Genomic DNA, 15711 nt, shown 5'->3' with positions numbered 1-15711 from the left:
TATTTATTCCTGCTCTATTCAGTTAGCATTAGATGTAATGAGTTACCCAATAGCTAGAGAACAAGTAATGTGTTTTACATTTCTGTCTTTAAAATTTTAAGTCCTGGGGGCTTTACTCAAATATTTCTATCGTGTGCTGAATCTTCCCATGTACTGCCATATGCCGCCACATGACATCCCTGAAAGATGTTTAAAAGATGCATAATGTTTTACAGATTGCTTAAAATCCTTCCTATTTAGAACAGATAGTTTTTATACTCCCCAAAGAGACTGGCTAGTAATGGAAATTATTCATCTGTAAATATGGATGATATCATCCATGTAAAGAAAAAGGGCCAGGGAATGACCTGCTTCGTGAAGCACAGTCACCTATGGACATTCACTAAACTTCCTTCACTCTGGACAGTTATTTTCAAAAGCACACATTAAGGGGAGGCAGAATTTGTTTATCTCTTAGGTTTTAAAAGAGCTTCAGAAAGGAAATGAATTCATTAAATATGGTGTGTAACTCACCTGCTAGGCTTGCTTTAATTTAGTACAGTACCTGTGCTTTTGTGTAGTCGTTTATTGGTTGAGAAGCAATGGAAAAGCGGTTATACAGTTTGAGAAGGATCTGCATTTGCCTCACAACTTAGATACACTGAGTTTGATAGGCTTAGCTTGCCGGTCATTGTGTATTGTGACTCCCTGTATTGTATCCTAACACACTGGAACCTGCTGCAGGCCATTTCCATCAAGGATTTTGCATAAAACATTCAGGATGTGCAATAATGTAACAGTATCCTAATTTTTAATGCATTTTGGAGAATTTTAGGCTAAAATATATATCCAACGTTCATACTATTTCTCCTCATCCCTCCATTGCCGGCCCAGGTTTCCTGTTTTTCAAACAATATCTGATTTTAGTTCTTGTTGTTCCAACTGTAATGGTCACATCGGTTCAGGGCTTTGACAAAAAAAGCTGTTTATATTTTTAACAAGAGCAGAAGTTTTGCTAGGCTGATAAACATCAGATCAGAGCATCATGCTCTATGGATCAAATCAATCTCCCAACAACATGTGTAACTTAAGATGTAATTTCAGTTCCACAGAGGTAAACATATTTGATAGTGCTCACAAATGACATTAAAGTTCATATTCTCCAAAACTACTTACACAGTGAAAGCTGGATATATAAACGGTAGTTCTAAGAGGTGATAATAAAGTCCATGTACAATACTATAGATCTGTATGTATTGTAACTAAAATTGTTTTAGCTAAATTTAATTTTATCTAATAATAAAAGTCTTTAGAATAAGACATCTCCATACTAAATCCATTTTAAATTAGGGCAGACTTACTGGCACTTTACTATCCTGTGTCGTGCTGGGTATACTCCAGACAGAGCTGAGACACCTTCATTAAATACCATGGTATTTAAAGCTACTAGTGGAAAAGGAATCAGACTGCTGACAGTGCAACATTCTGTGCTCCAAGAGGAAAGTTTCTATTTTGGATGAATTTACCTAACATCAGTAAGTGTCTGGTACCAATTTTGCAAACTGGTGTAACAACTGAAAAAGAGCAGCCTACGAGGGTTAGACTCTTGCCTGCTCTAGCACAGCCTCCCTAAAATCCTGTTGTCACTCCGGGGTAGTACCTGCAACACAAGCTCCTTGCATTTTTTCAAGGAATGGGGAAGGAATAACTTTCAGGCTCCTTTGACTATGCCTCACAACTCACATCTAACCATCTCCTTCAAGGGAGCAGATTTCCCCTGCCACCAGCAAATGCAGCTGCTCCTTACAACAGTCGACACAGCCATGAGCAACACACAGATACCAGGCAACGCAGAAAGGATGGGGCAAGTCATTCACCACAAAACTACACAGCTCATATACTTTTTGTATGTTAGAAAATATCACAAGAAACAACTTTAAGCTGTGGCAGGAAGTTCTCAAAGGTCAAAATGAACATTAACTTGGTTCCTTCTTTACGATGATATAACCCTTAATAACATAATCACTTTTTTTTTGGGGGGGGGGGGGTGGGGGGGAGGGGAATATTGCAAATGCTATCTGCAAGACAGATTTAGTAGGGCAAAACTGAGATCATCTGGGCAACTATAAAGCTGATACTTCCAAGCTTTAGGGGTGTATTACTTTGCAACTTTAGTTCTTCCCTCTTCTCCCCTGCCCTTCCCCCTGCAGAAGTAGAGCAGAAGATACTTACAGAGCTCTTATTGTCACGGTATACCCACCAATAAACAAACAAATACTATTACTTAAGAAGTAATTTAATTCCCCTTTTTTTTTTTAAATACACCTAAAGTCAGCTTTCATTTTCTTAAGGATGACAGAAAAATATCTTCATAGACTGTAAATCCCACCTGGGGAAGGAGCCATCACAATACTGGAGTTCTCCTCCTTCTCCTGTAAGATCTAATTGCTGCCTGAACCCTGTGCCATCCCTCTTCCCCACAGGATTCAAACATTATTCTATATTATGGGACTTAGGGCAAAACAGGATTGCTGTACATGAATTAATTTAGGATTAATTAGGATGATTAACAGTTTGTGTGATCAAGCAAAAATCTTTTCTGTTTGCTAGGGAAACCAGTATGTGGAGGACAGTAAAAATACTTTTTTGAGGAGTCCTGTTAGGCTTTCAAAATAATGAAATTTGAATGACACTAAGCAACTGAGGAATCTTCTTTGGAAGCAGCACGTAATGAAATGTATCCACCAGAGTATTTTCTAATTTTTTCCAGTTATATTTGTTCTTATTTTAAACATAAAGCAGCATGATCAGAAAACACAAAAGTGAGAACTGGCCATCATCTGAATTTGTCTGTTCTCAGTGTTCAGCTCCCGTTTGGTTTACTCTAAGCATCAAACATTCTAAACAAGCTATGTCTAATGTGCCAGGTTTTCAGTAATATCTGCTACCATAGACCAATTCTCCTTTGGTTGTCCTTTTTTTCCCACATGATTACACTGTAATTAACTTCAGGTAGTATTTTGCAATTACCTAAGGTCTTATTGGAAATATTTTGCTCTACTAACTTAATTATTTTTGCTTCCAGACCTTGATGTTCTTCACTGCTCTTTCAGCATTTCCAGTAAAAGCTGCACTGTGGTCATGAATCATTGCCTTAAGTACTTTAGCACCACTAGTCTGAGGTCATCTCCAGTAGTCTGAAGCAGAGCTACCCTCATGCTTTTTTTTATAATGACCTAATGCATTTATAATTAGAGGGCTACGTTCTTACCAGTGTAAGGGTTTCTTTATTCTATCTAGACATATGAACTTCAATTCTATTGATAACGGAAAGTGGTCTGACTTGACTTGTGGTTTCCATTACTCTTAATATTCTACCTTTTTGCTCACAGGTAAGAAAGTGTTTTACAGGCAAATTAATCACATCTTGCAGAACAGTGAGAATATTCCTTTAAAAGGAGTCCCCAAGCCCCTGGGTTTAGGTTCTTATGCAAATGCTAAGGTTTTTTACTTACAGTTTAGTTGTAAGAGTGAAAAAAATGAAAATGTTTTTCCCCACAAGGAAAATGTAATCTGTGGAAGAAAGATCTGGTAATAGAGTCAGGGCATTCCCGAAGTATTCAATGTCAGCCTACGTCTTCCTCTGTTGAAATAAGTTGAACATTCATTGGCTTCAGTAAGTAGCTGTGTTCAATTTAAATGCCAGTTTGTTTCTGACCTAGCAGTTTATTTGGTTATTTATGAAGTAAAATAATCTAATTCAGCTTATTTACAGAATACATATTTGAAATATTCACTGTAATTTCCACCCCTGACACACTAAGGTTTGTTCATTATTTTTAAGGATTATAGTAGGGAGGGGAAAAGAAAAGAGAGAAATCTGACTGCTTAATGGAGACAGCCTGTTAGGTTTGGATGCAATAACTACCACAATCCTGGTAGTATACTCTTTATGGTAATTAGTTATCAATTGCCATGTTTCCAAATGATAACTTCACTTTTTATCATCATTTTAGGGATTACCCTACTCATTCCAGCCTCTACTGTTTGCTTCTGCCCAACTTACTACCACTACCATCTTCCACTTCATTTCTGCCAAAAGTGAAACCAATTATATGTCTAGCTGCTCTCTAAATATGAGTGCAAAAACCCAGTGGGGGTGAATAAGAATTTTAATTGTTGGGTGTTAAACCCTTTTCTCCCAAAGGCAGTTAATAATTTTGGCCACTAGGCAAAATAGACAACCTTATTCTGGACAATTATCTACTCCCAAGCTCTAATTCAATAAACTAGGGCATGTATTTTAAAGAGAGTTAGCAGCTTTGTACAACTGTAATTCTACCATAAAGAAAAAAAAAGCAGGAAAATGTATTTATCTCTGCATTATAAAATTAAGTTTGTTTCAAACTAAATGTGCTGGTGTCACACTGGGCATCATTCTGGAGTTGCAATAGGTATTTTCGTTACCCTACAATTGTACGGACCAGTGCACTCTCTTCTTCTGGTAAGGGAGCAAACTTGCATATGATTATTCTTGAGTTTCATGAGAGACAAAGTTATATATATAGCATGTCACAGAAAAAAATGTATAGAAATCACAGCTGGTTTCAAGGAACTGATTGCCAGCATTATATCACAAATAAGCCAGCTAGGAAATCTTGGGATATATGGAATATGTGAAATACTTCATCAGAGAATTCACAGAAGTTCATATCTACCATAGCTTTCTCAAGCATTGCACCAAACACCTACCTGTGGCATTTAGAATACTCTCAAAATAATCTCAGAGGCCCCAGAGCAACTTCTGAGCAACAGCGACTTTAGCACAACACCCAAACCACAGGTGGTCTTACCGACACACAAAAAAGATTTCCACAGAGAGCAAAACACATTGGAAAGGAAAACAAAATCAATGACTATCCTCATTCTTTCCCCCTTCCAAAACACCACATCAATCAAACAAGCAGAAAACCAGAACTCATTGATCTGTGAGAGTGCATCAGGAGGTTTCAGGGCATAATGTGAAATCAAGTGAACTATGATGCCATGCCAAAGAACAGCAAGTACCAAAGAGTTGTGACATACTTGGTGAAATGAATAGTTAATCCTAGGGATAAAAGATATGATAACTTTTCTTGGCATACTGTAAAATGGAAGGGACCAAAGATCTAGAAAGCTAATACAGTAGATTTATTCATTCTTACTCTCCTTCTTCAATATTTGAACATTTCAACCCAAGAAAAGTTTCCAAGGATATTTCAAGAGACGCACGTAATACTCTTTCAAAGGAAAGAGTAAGGGTGCAGCATTCCATCTAGTATATTTATTGAAACAATGAATAAACTGTAAACAGAACAAACTGTGGCTGTACTAAGAGATTCCAGAAAACTTTTGGAATCCTTATGGTTGGAAGCAGAGGTTATCTTTGATGGCTATAATTCAGCATATGTGCTTGTTAAATAATAATTTCAAAAGAGCATGGATGACACTTCCTAGTATTCAAGATTCCTATTGAAATCCCAGTTATATGACTACCCATCAAGATATTTTACCATGACTGATACTTTATTAACCATATAGACCAAGACAGTGAATGTTAAAGATAACTGAATCTGATATTATCATTGCCTTAAATATGTTCAGATATCATTTCATCTAGTCAGTGAGAACAGTTGAAAACACCTTCTGTAGAAGCCAGAGTGGTGTAATCTATGATATCTTTTGCATATTCTGTATCAAGAATGCAATTCAGATCTAAAATATGGGTTTATCACGTGCAAAAACCTCCTAGGCTGATTGTGATTTCCATCACGCTGAATGCATTTATGATCCCTTTAGTAATCTGGAAAAAAAAGCCAATCATTTCAACATGTCAAGGGTACATAAAATAGAAAATGTATAATGGAATATAGTGATCAGACATGAGCAAAGAAATAACTGACGTGGTCAAGTACTTGTGTCTAATGTATATAACTGTTAAACCTAAAAATGAAAACCTAAAGTTAGACCCATGCCAAATACTTCTACCCTAGAGAGCAGAGGTCCCCAGATTGTCATGCACATGCCTTTTAACCACTTAAAACTTGCCATAAGACATCATCAGTGATCATCAGGATTAACACTATATTGCCTAAAAATGAATGAATGACAAAGTACAATCAGATTACACTGATGATGGATTGCTTCTCCACAGAAACAATTATTCTTGAAATACACATTGGAGAAAGACTAGTTATAAAAGGAACCTGGTTATGTTAAGAATAAATATAATTCAAAAGGCTTTTTAGTGTGAGTGACAATGAACTCTGACAAACGAAAAGCTACCTTAGAAACTCCCATATAATAAATGTAATAAGCAATTCAGTTTCATTTTCCAAGATCAAGTATTAAATAATCCAGCAACAAAATACATAACCATTAAGACTTCAGGAGTTCGATAATATTTTTATGCACTGCCCATATTACTACTCGTATTTTAGTGCATTATTAAAACATTTCTATAGTTAGGTTTTTTTTGAAAGTGTCTGTTTTATACTCAGAAACACTAATGTCTATGGCTGACCAAATGAATAGGCTGAAAACCTGTGTTTAGCAAACATCATTCCTTCATGTGTGTCACCTTGGGGCAGCTCTCCTCTCTACCATGTATCACACAGGGTCCTAAACAGAGCACTAATTTATACAGATCCAGCAAGGGAAATAACTGAAGCATCAACAGACTAAAGATTCAGTTATGGCCTGTAGAAGTTATTAGACCAGACTGCAGCAAGAGCATTTTTAATTAATATTATTTCTCGTCTCTTGTAGAGTGAGAAAAACCATTTCCCCTCACACAGGTGTCTGACTATTATGGACTGAGACAAACACAGTCGTTCGAGTTAACTAGCCCCATTGTGTTTGATGCAAGTACACACTATCCTCACCCAGACTCATCAACAGGTTGGCTACTTGCCTTCTCAATGCTAAAGCTGCTGTTTCCTGCCTTGGAGGATTCTTCTCCCCTGCCTTGCAGAGTGCTACCCAAAAGGCTAACCCCAAAAGTTTCAAGGATGAGTTTTCCAGGCAGTCTTCTCTGCAATGGCATAGATAGAGACAAACTACAGGGTATATCTTTTCTAGGAATACAAATTTTTATTAAAGTTTTTTTTTTAATTTTCACAAATAATATCATTCAGCCTGCTATGGGTTGGTTCACCTGTAAAATGAATTAATCCACTGAACCGATACAAAATTAAGACTTTGTATTTAAAACTGATTCCAGTTTCTCAAGTTCTGACTAGCCTTCCTTGCAACAAGTTTTCTGCCCCTGAGATATATGAAATTTGCTTAATACAATCCATACATTTTTAAAAGCATTTTTTTTCCCATGTTAATATCCTCTTTCCATCCCCAAGCAAGCATTATCAACTGTTCACAGGGAAAAAAAAAAAAAAAAAAAAAAAAGCCTAGTAAGATTTTTTTTCCCCTGTTTTGCATGTGGGAGAAGTATATCGCAGCTCCTTTTGTACCACCTGAAGAAAAAGGGTCAAATTAAAAATACAGGCTTTGGGAAATACAGTCCTGGCTGTACACTTTCAATACATTTCTAATGCATTTACATTGTCTACATACTGCAAATGTGATTTTACTTACTGACTACCTATGAACCACTTCATCCTTACATTGCTGCCTCGCTGCTTTTACATTGGATTTATGAAAATATTTGTGAATGCCCATTTTTACCAATTTTTTTTCCTCGCATTCTTTCTGCTTTCCCAAGATGTTTCATGATCACCAGCACCATTCTAACAAGGTGACTGGTAGAACAGCCTTAATCTATATATGCTGCCATTTTAGACTCTGAGTTCATAGGGATTTTTGATACGTGTTTAAATATTTGACACTAAGGTTACTTTAATGCACCACTTCTCGGCAAACAAAACCCACTCCACCACTCCTTCCAGAGTTTTTTTTATCTTCTACTACAGTGTTTCACTGATTTTTTTTCCTAACTTGCTATTATGCCAATATCCTCATACAAAGACCACTTTCATTCAGGTTTACTCACCTTATTTATTTTGGACTTCCAGAATTTGTATATAGTCAGAGAAAATCAGAGAAAATGAAAGAGAAGGACAATACAGTATAAGCCACGATTATTGCTGGTTAAAGTAACTATGTGCAAGTACAACAGATGGAATATTTTCTCTTTCACGTATGCAGTTCCCTCTGGGAGAATTATCAGGTCCTGAACCCGAGACCCCAGATCCACCAGCTACCTTCACAAAAAGGGCGTCATTTTTCCCTTACGCTTCCACCTCTACAGAGCCCTGCTGGCAGTACTGGTCACACACTCTGCAGCCTCCTAGGAAACACAGCAGAAGGCTGTGAAAACCCAACCACTTCCTCAAAACCCAACCACATTTCTATTCCTTAGGAGCCCAGCTCCATTTTCATAAAAGTCCAAGTCATCAAAGATATCAAACTGAATCCACGCAATCTATCAAGGAGACCTAATCCAGTGGGAGTTCAACACCTGAAAACTGCAAGAGATTATGGCCTTAGTCTCTCCACTGCTCAAAGCAGAATTTAGGGCTAAAAAATCATAGACACACAGCTTTGCTGCTGTGTTTTTCTGAGGCATAATACACAGCAGCCCTGGCTGGGGTATGGAGGGTACAGTCCCCATACAGGTCTTGTAGTGATGGTACATAAAGAATACATGAAATATCGCCAATGGGCTAATTCAAAAGCAATATAATACTCCAATCAAAAAATAGTTCCTTTCTTATTGTTATGATCCCATATCTATGAAAATTGTAGTTAAATCCTTCCAATTACCAGAAGACTAAAAATTTCATGAAGGGAAAGATGGTAAGTAACCTTCCTTCCCAGTATTTGTATGCGCAGACAACCCTCTTTCTTGTTGCTATTAGCTCATGGTATGGTTACTTACTGCAGGTAAAATGAAACGTAGCAGGTATCAAAGTGAGAGAACTTAGGGATAGACTTACTCTCCTACTTTTCTACTTTTTCCTATGATCTTCCTAATACTGAAGATGATGATCTTCCCTTGTCAGTACCTAAATGCAGTGCGTCACATAAACATAAAGCAAAATTTTTTTTCTTCTTGAGGCTGAGAATCGATACCATGTGACGTACTTGATAATTCATCACAAGAATTCCAAACCCCTCAAAAGCAGCTATGATTTCAAAGAAGAAAAAGAACATTACTCTCCTCCCCTCCCACATGTGTGCACAACTAGGTATAAAATGTGGTAAGAAAAGGTCCATACTCTTAATGGACAATGCCGTTAACAGGGTGATTCTTCTCACTAATCCTCTCTGAACAACTGACACACAAAATGTTACCATTAAAACCGTGTATTCAAGCAGAGGGAAAGTTTAGATCTGGCATTACACTGATTAAGAAAGTTGCAAAATGATTTTATAAATTAATAGGAGGAGAGGAAAGGTAAATATAGTTGCTAAAGCTGTTAGTTACTACCACTACATGCCTAAAACTAGCTTTCAAAATATTTAATTTTCTGATTAAATATTTCATTTGCTGGCCAAACTAGGGATAAAAGCAGTGAGCTGACAATCAGAAATGTTTGCTTCCTTCCTTTGCACAATATTTTTTTAAAAAGCTTTGGTATCTTCACAAATTCAGAAACACAATGAGAATCCTCGATATAAAGCCTATTTTATTTTAATGGGTTATTTTAGTTACAACAAATGTAGTCTGAAGTGCAGCTTAAGAGAAGAAGAAAGGAGAAAAGCATTCAAAATGAAATCTTCTGAAATGGTCATAAAATGTTTTTCAGAGGGAAAGAATACAAGTTTGAACTACACTCAAAATGTTGATTCTATTTTTATGTAGAAACTCATACATCATTTCTCTGCGGCACTGAAATATTTTTCTCTCTCTCTCTTTTTTGAAGAGCAGTTTGTAGCAAACTCCTAAATCCAAGCATCCAGGAGGACTAGATTCTGCCACTGGGCTCATACTAATTAGCAGTGTGGTCCCACAATAGTCCTGCATACTGGTCCTACTGGGCAAGCTGTCAGTAGCTTTTGATGCACTCCTGAAAATTTCATAAGGAAAGAACTGTGCAGTCAAATGCTTCTTTGATCTGCTAATATGCTATCACTGCCCACAACGTATTTTCTACTGCTTAATCACTGGTAGTTTTTAATGTAGCTTATACACATGAGCTTTCTCCTTTGCCACAGCAGTACAGACAATCCAGGAACAAGGTGAAGCAAACATGCAGTAATAGAGTTTTAATTTACTTCTGAAAAGGTTTTTGGTGTTTCCATGCTGGTTAGTCAAGAAGAAATTATTTTGCTGATTGTTTAAAAGACAACCCCTGTATCTTCGTCAGAGCATTAAACAATATTCAGAGTTGGGAGCAGATGGCGGAGGGTCAAGAATTCCAGCTCAGTGCTTCAGGAGAGGAGTATGCTTGGGACATTGTAAAACAAAAAAACCACCCATGTTGTTTACAGTTACTCTGGGAGTCAGAGAGAGGAAACGAGGGAGCAGTTTTGACTATAACAGATCTGAGTATAGATGCAGTGCACTTCCCCTGGAGAGCTGGTGAAGGCACTTGGCTGATTCTTACTTTGTGGGGATTGCCAGCACTCTTCCTAAGATCCAGTGCTTTTAAATAGTGGCAACTCAGTAATTCATACACTTTTGTTAACTAGCACTGCCAGTTCAAAAGACACATGTGTGATGATTCTCCACATCATCTCCAGCTCACATTAACAAAACCTCATTTCCAGCAGTAACCCCACAACTTTGCAAGGCATCAAGCAGACTGCAGAGTTAATCTCACAAAGGCTGGGCCACTGGGAGCCAGTCGCACAAATACTCTGGAAGGGACTGAACCAAAAGCCAGATGTAGCCAGAAACTTTTTGATTCAAACTACTGGTTGATGTGGCCCCTGAAGGAAAGGGATTCAAGAAGATCTGGCCAGAGGTGTCTCAGCAATAGGGGCACGTTGGCCACAGCAGGAGCAGGCATGCAGGCAGGGCAGCGATGGCACCACTCCTGGGGTAAAAAGCATGCTGTCACACAAATAGCAACATGTTATTTTTATTGCTCTAGTAAAAGTTATGCACAGATGAAACACAACCTTTTTGGTTTCTGTTTCAAATGGACCCAAGCTGACAACCTTTAGTATTATTTCAGTCTGTGTAATTTAAAAGAGAGTTATGAAGCCTGCAGGCATAATGGCAGAGTTGGGTATTACTACAGGCTTTCTAAAAGGTAATAAGTATCAAGAATAAGCTGCATACATTCTTTTAAGGTTCAGTATCTAGGTCCAATTACTCCTCCCCACCCCCTCAAGAATGCCCTTCTTCAAGATCAGCAAAGGGTTTGCTTTGCTTTTTCACTCCAGTTATAAACAAAACTGATGATGAGGTAATTCCCTTCTCCAAGTTGCTTTGCCAAGTGAGACTTTTATAACTGGGTATATGTAGAGGAGGGGGGCATTACAAGCAGTTGATTAATTATATTGGTAACTGGAGTCAAGTAATTAAGTGGGCATTAGAATCTCATTACTCTCCTTAATTAAACTGGGAAAATTGAAATACCATACAATGCATAATGTGAAATAGACTGTAATAAAACAGCCAAGACTTGTTTTTCAGGTATTAATATGTAGTTTTGCAGAATAAATGGTGAACCTTTCTTTCCTGATTATTAAAATGTTATATGCTTTCTTAAAGGCTGACAAATAGGATGTTTGTACTATCCAACACAAAACCTGATTATATGGAAAGGTCAATATTTTCCTAACAAAGGAAATTAAAATATAAATTGCCATGCATAAAAATAAGGATTACAAAATATTTATATTTACACAAACTAGTTTGTTTGTAGAAGTGCTGGGTATTAGGGAAAGAAGGCTTTTAAAGGCCTCAGGAATGAATATTCAGAAATAACTGAGATCAATATAAGAATACATCTATTTTGATTATGATCAAAGTCCAAAACAATATACAAGAAGTCACTAATTGAAATCCTATGAGTAGCTAAAGAAAGTTCACGTGTTGCTTATAATTGTGTCTTGAAAAACACATCTGTAAAGAGAATGCCTCAGATTTATATCACATTTATAAAGATACATATATTCTGCCACTTTTTTCTTCCCCCTAATTGAAGTTCTTAGTCATTAATGTCTTTTGGCTGTTCATTCCTTTTTATACAGCCACTGAGAAAGTGAGAACATCTGACAGAAATTAAAGCTGCCCAAATTCTAATTTGGAAGTAAAGGATCGAGAAACACTGCCTTCAGCTTGATGAGAATCTCACCCATTCAGTCAATTTTAGACACACTTTTATAGATTCCTTATTTTAAACTATTTATTTTCCTCAAGCTTTTAGAGCCTTGAAGACTACTTCTTAATTGGAAGTACTTCTTTTGAGTTCCATAGATGATCTCATGAATCCACCTACAACACTCGTAATAGCTTGTGCTTTAGATGAAATCTGAGCAAAAGTTTTCCTTATAATATTTTACAGTCATCCTCATAATCCATGATAACTGCTCCCTCTGATAAAGAAATGTAGTGGCTTGCAGATGCATGTCTCCATACTAGTCAGAACAGCTTGCCTCATTTTCAGTGCGTGATTGAAAGAAAAAAGTCTAAAAGTCCAAAGCTCTGTTAGTAATAGAGCCTTATTCTCTCTGTAGTCTTAATGATCACTGCATTCTCCTGTGAGACTATACTGAGAAATTTCAAAATATGAATAATTGTGTCTAAGAATTTCCAATAACTGAACAAGAAAATTACATATTTAAACAGCTCTGCTGATTATTATGTTGGTATCCTATTTAGTTGGTTAGTGTCCTATACATAAGAGGGCTGTATCAAGATTTTTTTTCATCATTCCATCATAAAATAGATCTTTCAGATGGTTGAGATGAATCTCTCTCCAGAGCGCTCTCTCTGTCTTTCTCTTGTGCAACTCTACAGGGTGTCTACAACAGCAGCTTAAATTACAGCCTACGTTGGACCTTAATGAGATTAGACCGAAGTCATTAGCTTGACAATGTTAAGCAAAGTGAATTCCACCCTTGTGGACAAGGAAGATAGGTGATATCTATTGCTGAAAGACCAAATCCAAGGAAGCAGCAATTCTGAAAAGATTTATAGATCACAGTGGAAAAGCAACTCAACTTTCAGTACTGTGCTCTAGCAAAGTTGACTAAAGCATTCTCCAGCTATAAAAACAGAGCAGTTTTTACATCTGTATTTCACCTTGATGAGACAAATACTGGAAAACTATCGATTCTGGTGTCCATGCTTTTAAAAGAATGTTGAAAAAAATGGAAAGGGTGTAAAAAGAGTTACAAAAATGATTTGTGGGCTGGGAAAACACCCTCTCATGAAAATCTTTAAAACTTTAATATATTAAGCTTATGAAAGAGAAGACTGAGAGATGACTTGGTAATAAATTGCATCTTCAAGGACAGAAAATCTCTGATGCTTAGTGGTATCTTCTCAACAAGAACTAACGGCTAGATATCAGAACCAGATACATTCATATCAGAAAAAAGAATTAGACCCTTTTTAGAAGCAAGGATCATTAACCTCTGGAACAGTCTAGCAAAAGAAGCAATGAGTTGTTTGTTTCTAGACTTGCATTCTCCAGCTACAGTGTGCATATTCTGTTGTTAGTGTTTTAGTTTCCTAGTACATTTAATAAAAAAGAACCATTCTCCCAGTCCTTAATTCTTGTCACTTTTCCCCTGAGGTTTTTCTTTCCCTTTGTGACTTTTTCACAGTTCTGCTTTATATCAATTATTATCCACTTCCTTCTTATTTCTGTTCATTGCTTTTATATTCTTAGTTGTTCCCTTTACTTCAGAAAAGGTGTTTGGTCAAATTAATCCTCTTTTTGATTACAACATTGAAGTCTCCACCATATTTCCTCCCTTTTCCTCCCTTATCTTGGCAAATAAGTCCTTTCCCCAATTGCTAGATCCAGGAAGAACATTCAGATTTGCTTCTTTCATAGCTCTCATCCAAGATTCCTTGGAAAAATGAGAGATTTCACCCTATTTCCATGCATTTATACATATTATACATTTCCACATGATCAGCAGTGAAGACTTTTCAGACAACCTTATAATTTCATCAACTGGTGGTAGAGAATGTGATCTAGTACAGGAAAGGCCCCTATGAAGGACTTCTAACTTTTCTTAGGCTAGCTGAAGACATATGTGGGACCAATGTGTTTACAAGAGGTTTGACACAACAGTCTCACTCTCCCTCCACCAAACTCTTGGGATGATCCAGTCTCCTGTTCTGTGCCGATCGTTTCCTTTTTCCCCAGACCACGAAACTTTCTCACAAGCTCCACTGCTACTGATGTGGGGCCTTCTTTCCCTTCTGTAAGGTTTCCTATTCCCTAATTCTTCCATCTGGATAAACTGTTCCCCTATCACCTTCTTTGATCTATGTACACTTACCCTAGCAAAGCCTGCCCACACAAAACGCTTTTGCCTCGACTCCCTGGAAATTTCCATTCATCTGACTTTCCCAAAACACAATCCCTCTTTCCATCCTTTCTCTCTCTTTATAAACCCTACTGCCCTCTCCAGATTTTCCTCACCTCACCCATGTCCCCACTTTCCAAAGAGGCCTCCTAGTTTCTTCTACTGGGGATAAGAAGGGATAAAGAGGTGTAGTATATAGGCGGTTCCAGAGAGAGTGGGTGGCAATACCGCTCTCTGAAGGCTGCTTTGGGACTTTGAATAGAGTCAGCTAGAGGATGACCACAAGTCTCTGGCTCTTTCCACCTCCACTGTAGCTAGGAGACAAACTGCTGCTCTTTGAAAAGATTTATGGCTCTGGAGAAAAGGCACAGTGAGTTTTTGGTGAATGAAAGGATTCTTATCTCATTCGGTGACACGTGAGTATCCCTTCTTGAAGGAAAGCAAAAAAGGCAAGGGCTGAAATGCAGACTGATACTCAGCAGCTTGCAGTTTCCACAACCCTTTTCCCCCTTCAGGGGAGGAGAAAATACTATTGTGTTGTAGAGGGAACAGGACAGCTGGTAATTATTTCAAAGCTTCAGCATGATCCCAAAGCAAGAGTGCAGTTTCTTTGGATCCAGCCTCCCACAATTTTGTAGCTTGGGAGGGAGGACCCCTCCCCTTCCCCTCTGGCAAGTAGCATTGTAGGTGTGAGTGGCAGGGAGGATCCTCCCCTTCTCATCCCAATAAGGCATCTAATAATAACATTACTAAAAAGCAGAGACTGTGGCATTAAGTCTTCACAGGAGTTATTTAGTTCATTTTAGTTCATTTTAGATATCATTCCCACCCTATATGCTATGCATCCTTTTTGTGTGGGGTAATCAGTCTCTGGCTTTCCTGCAAGAGACTTATACTAGTAGCTGGAGGTAAACTTTAACAGGTCAGTGAGATCTCTCAGTGCAGAGCTGTGCAGGTACGTGTTCTCCCGGCAATGGCCTAAAGCACTGGGTGGCTGAGTTTGTGCCAGGTAATTTGATGTACCTAAGTCTGAGAAAGGAGGCCGATACAAAAACTTGGTAAAAACATATGTTCCCATACTAGGTTTGGCAAATCGAGTTTTCATCAGTAGGGGTGCACCTTCCCCTGGGCTTTGAGACACCGCAGGTGTCCTGGGCAATGATTTTAATCCTGCACTGAATTATGGTTCATACCAACGGCATATCACTGGACCCGATAAGAAGTGCCAGTTAC

This window comes from Dromaius novaehollandiae, chromosome Z (assembly GCF_036370855.1).
Source record: "Dromaius novaehollandiae isolate bDroNov1 chromosome Z, bDroNov1.hap1, whole genome shotgun sequence".
In the NCBI taxonomy this organism is placed as follows: Eukaryota; Metazoa; Chordata; class Aves; order Casuariiformes; family Dromaiidae; genus Dromaius; species Dromaius novaehollandiae.
Note: the sequence above shows the minus strand (reverse complement) of the source record.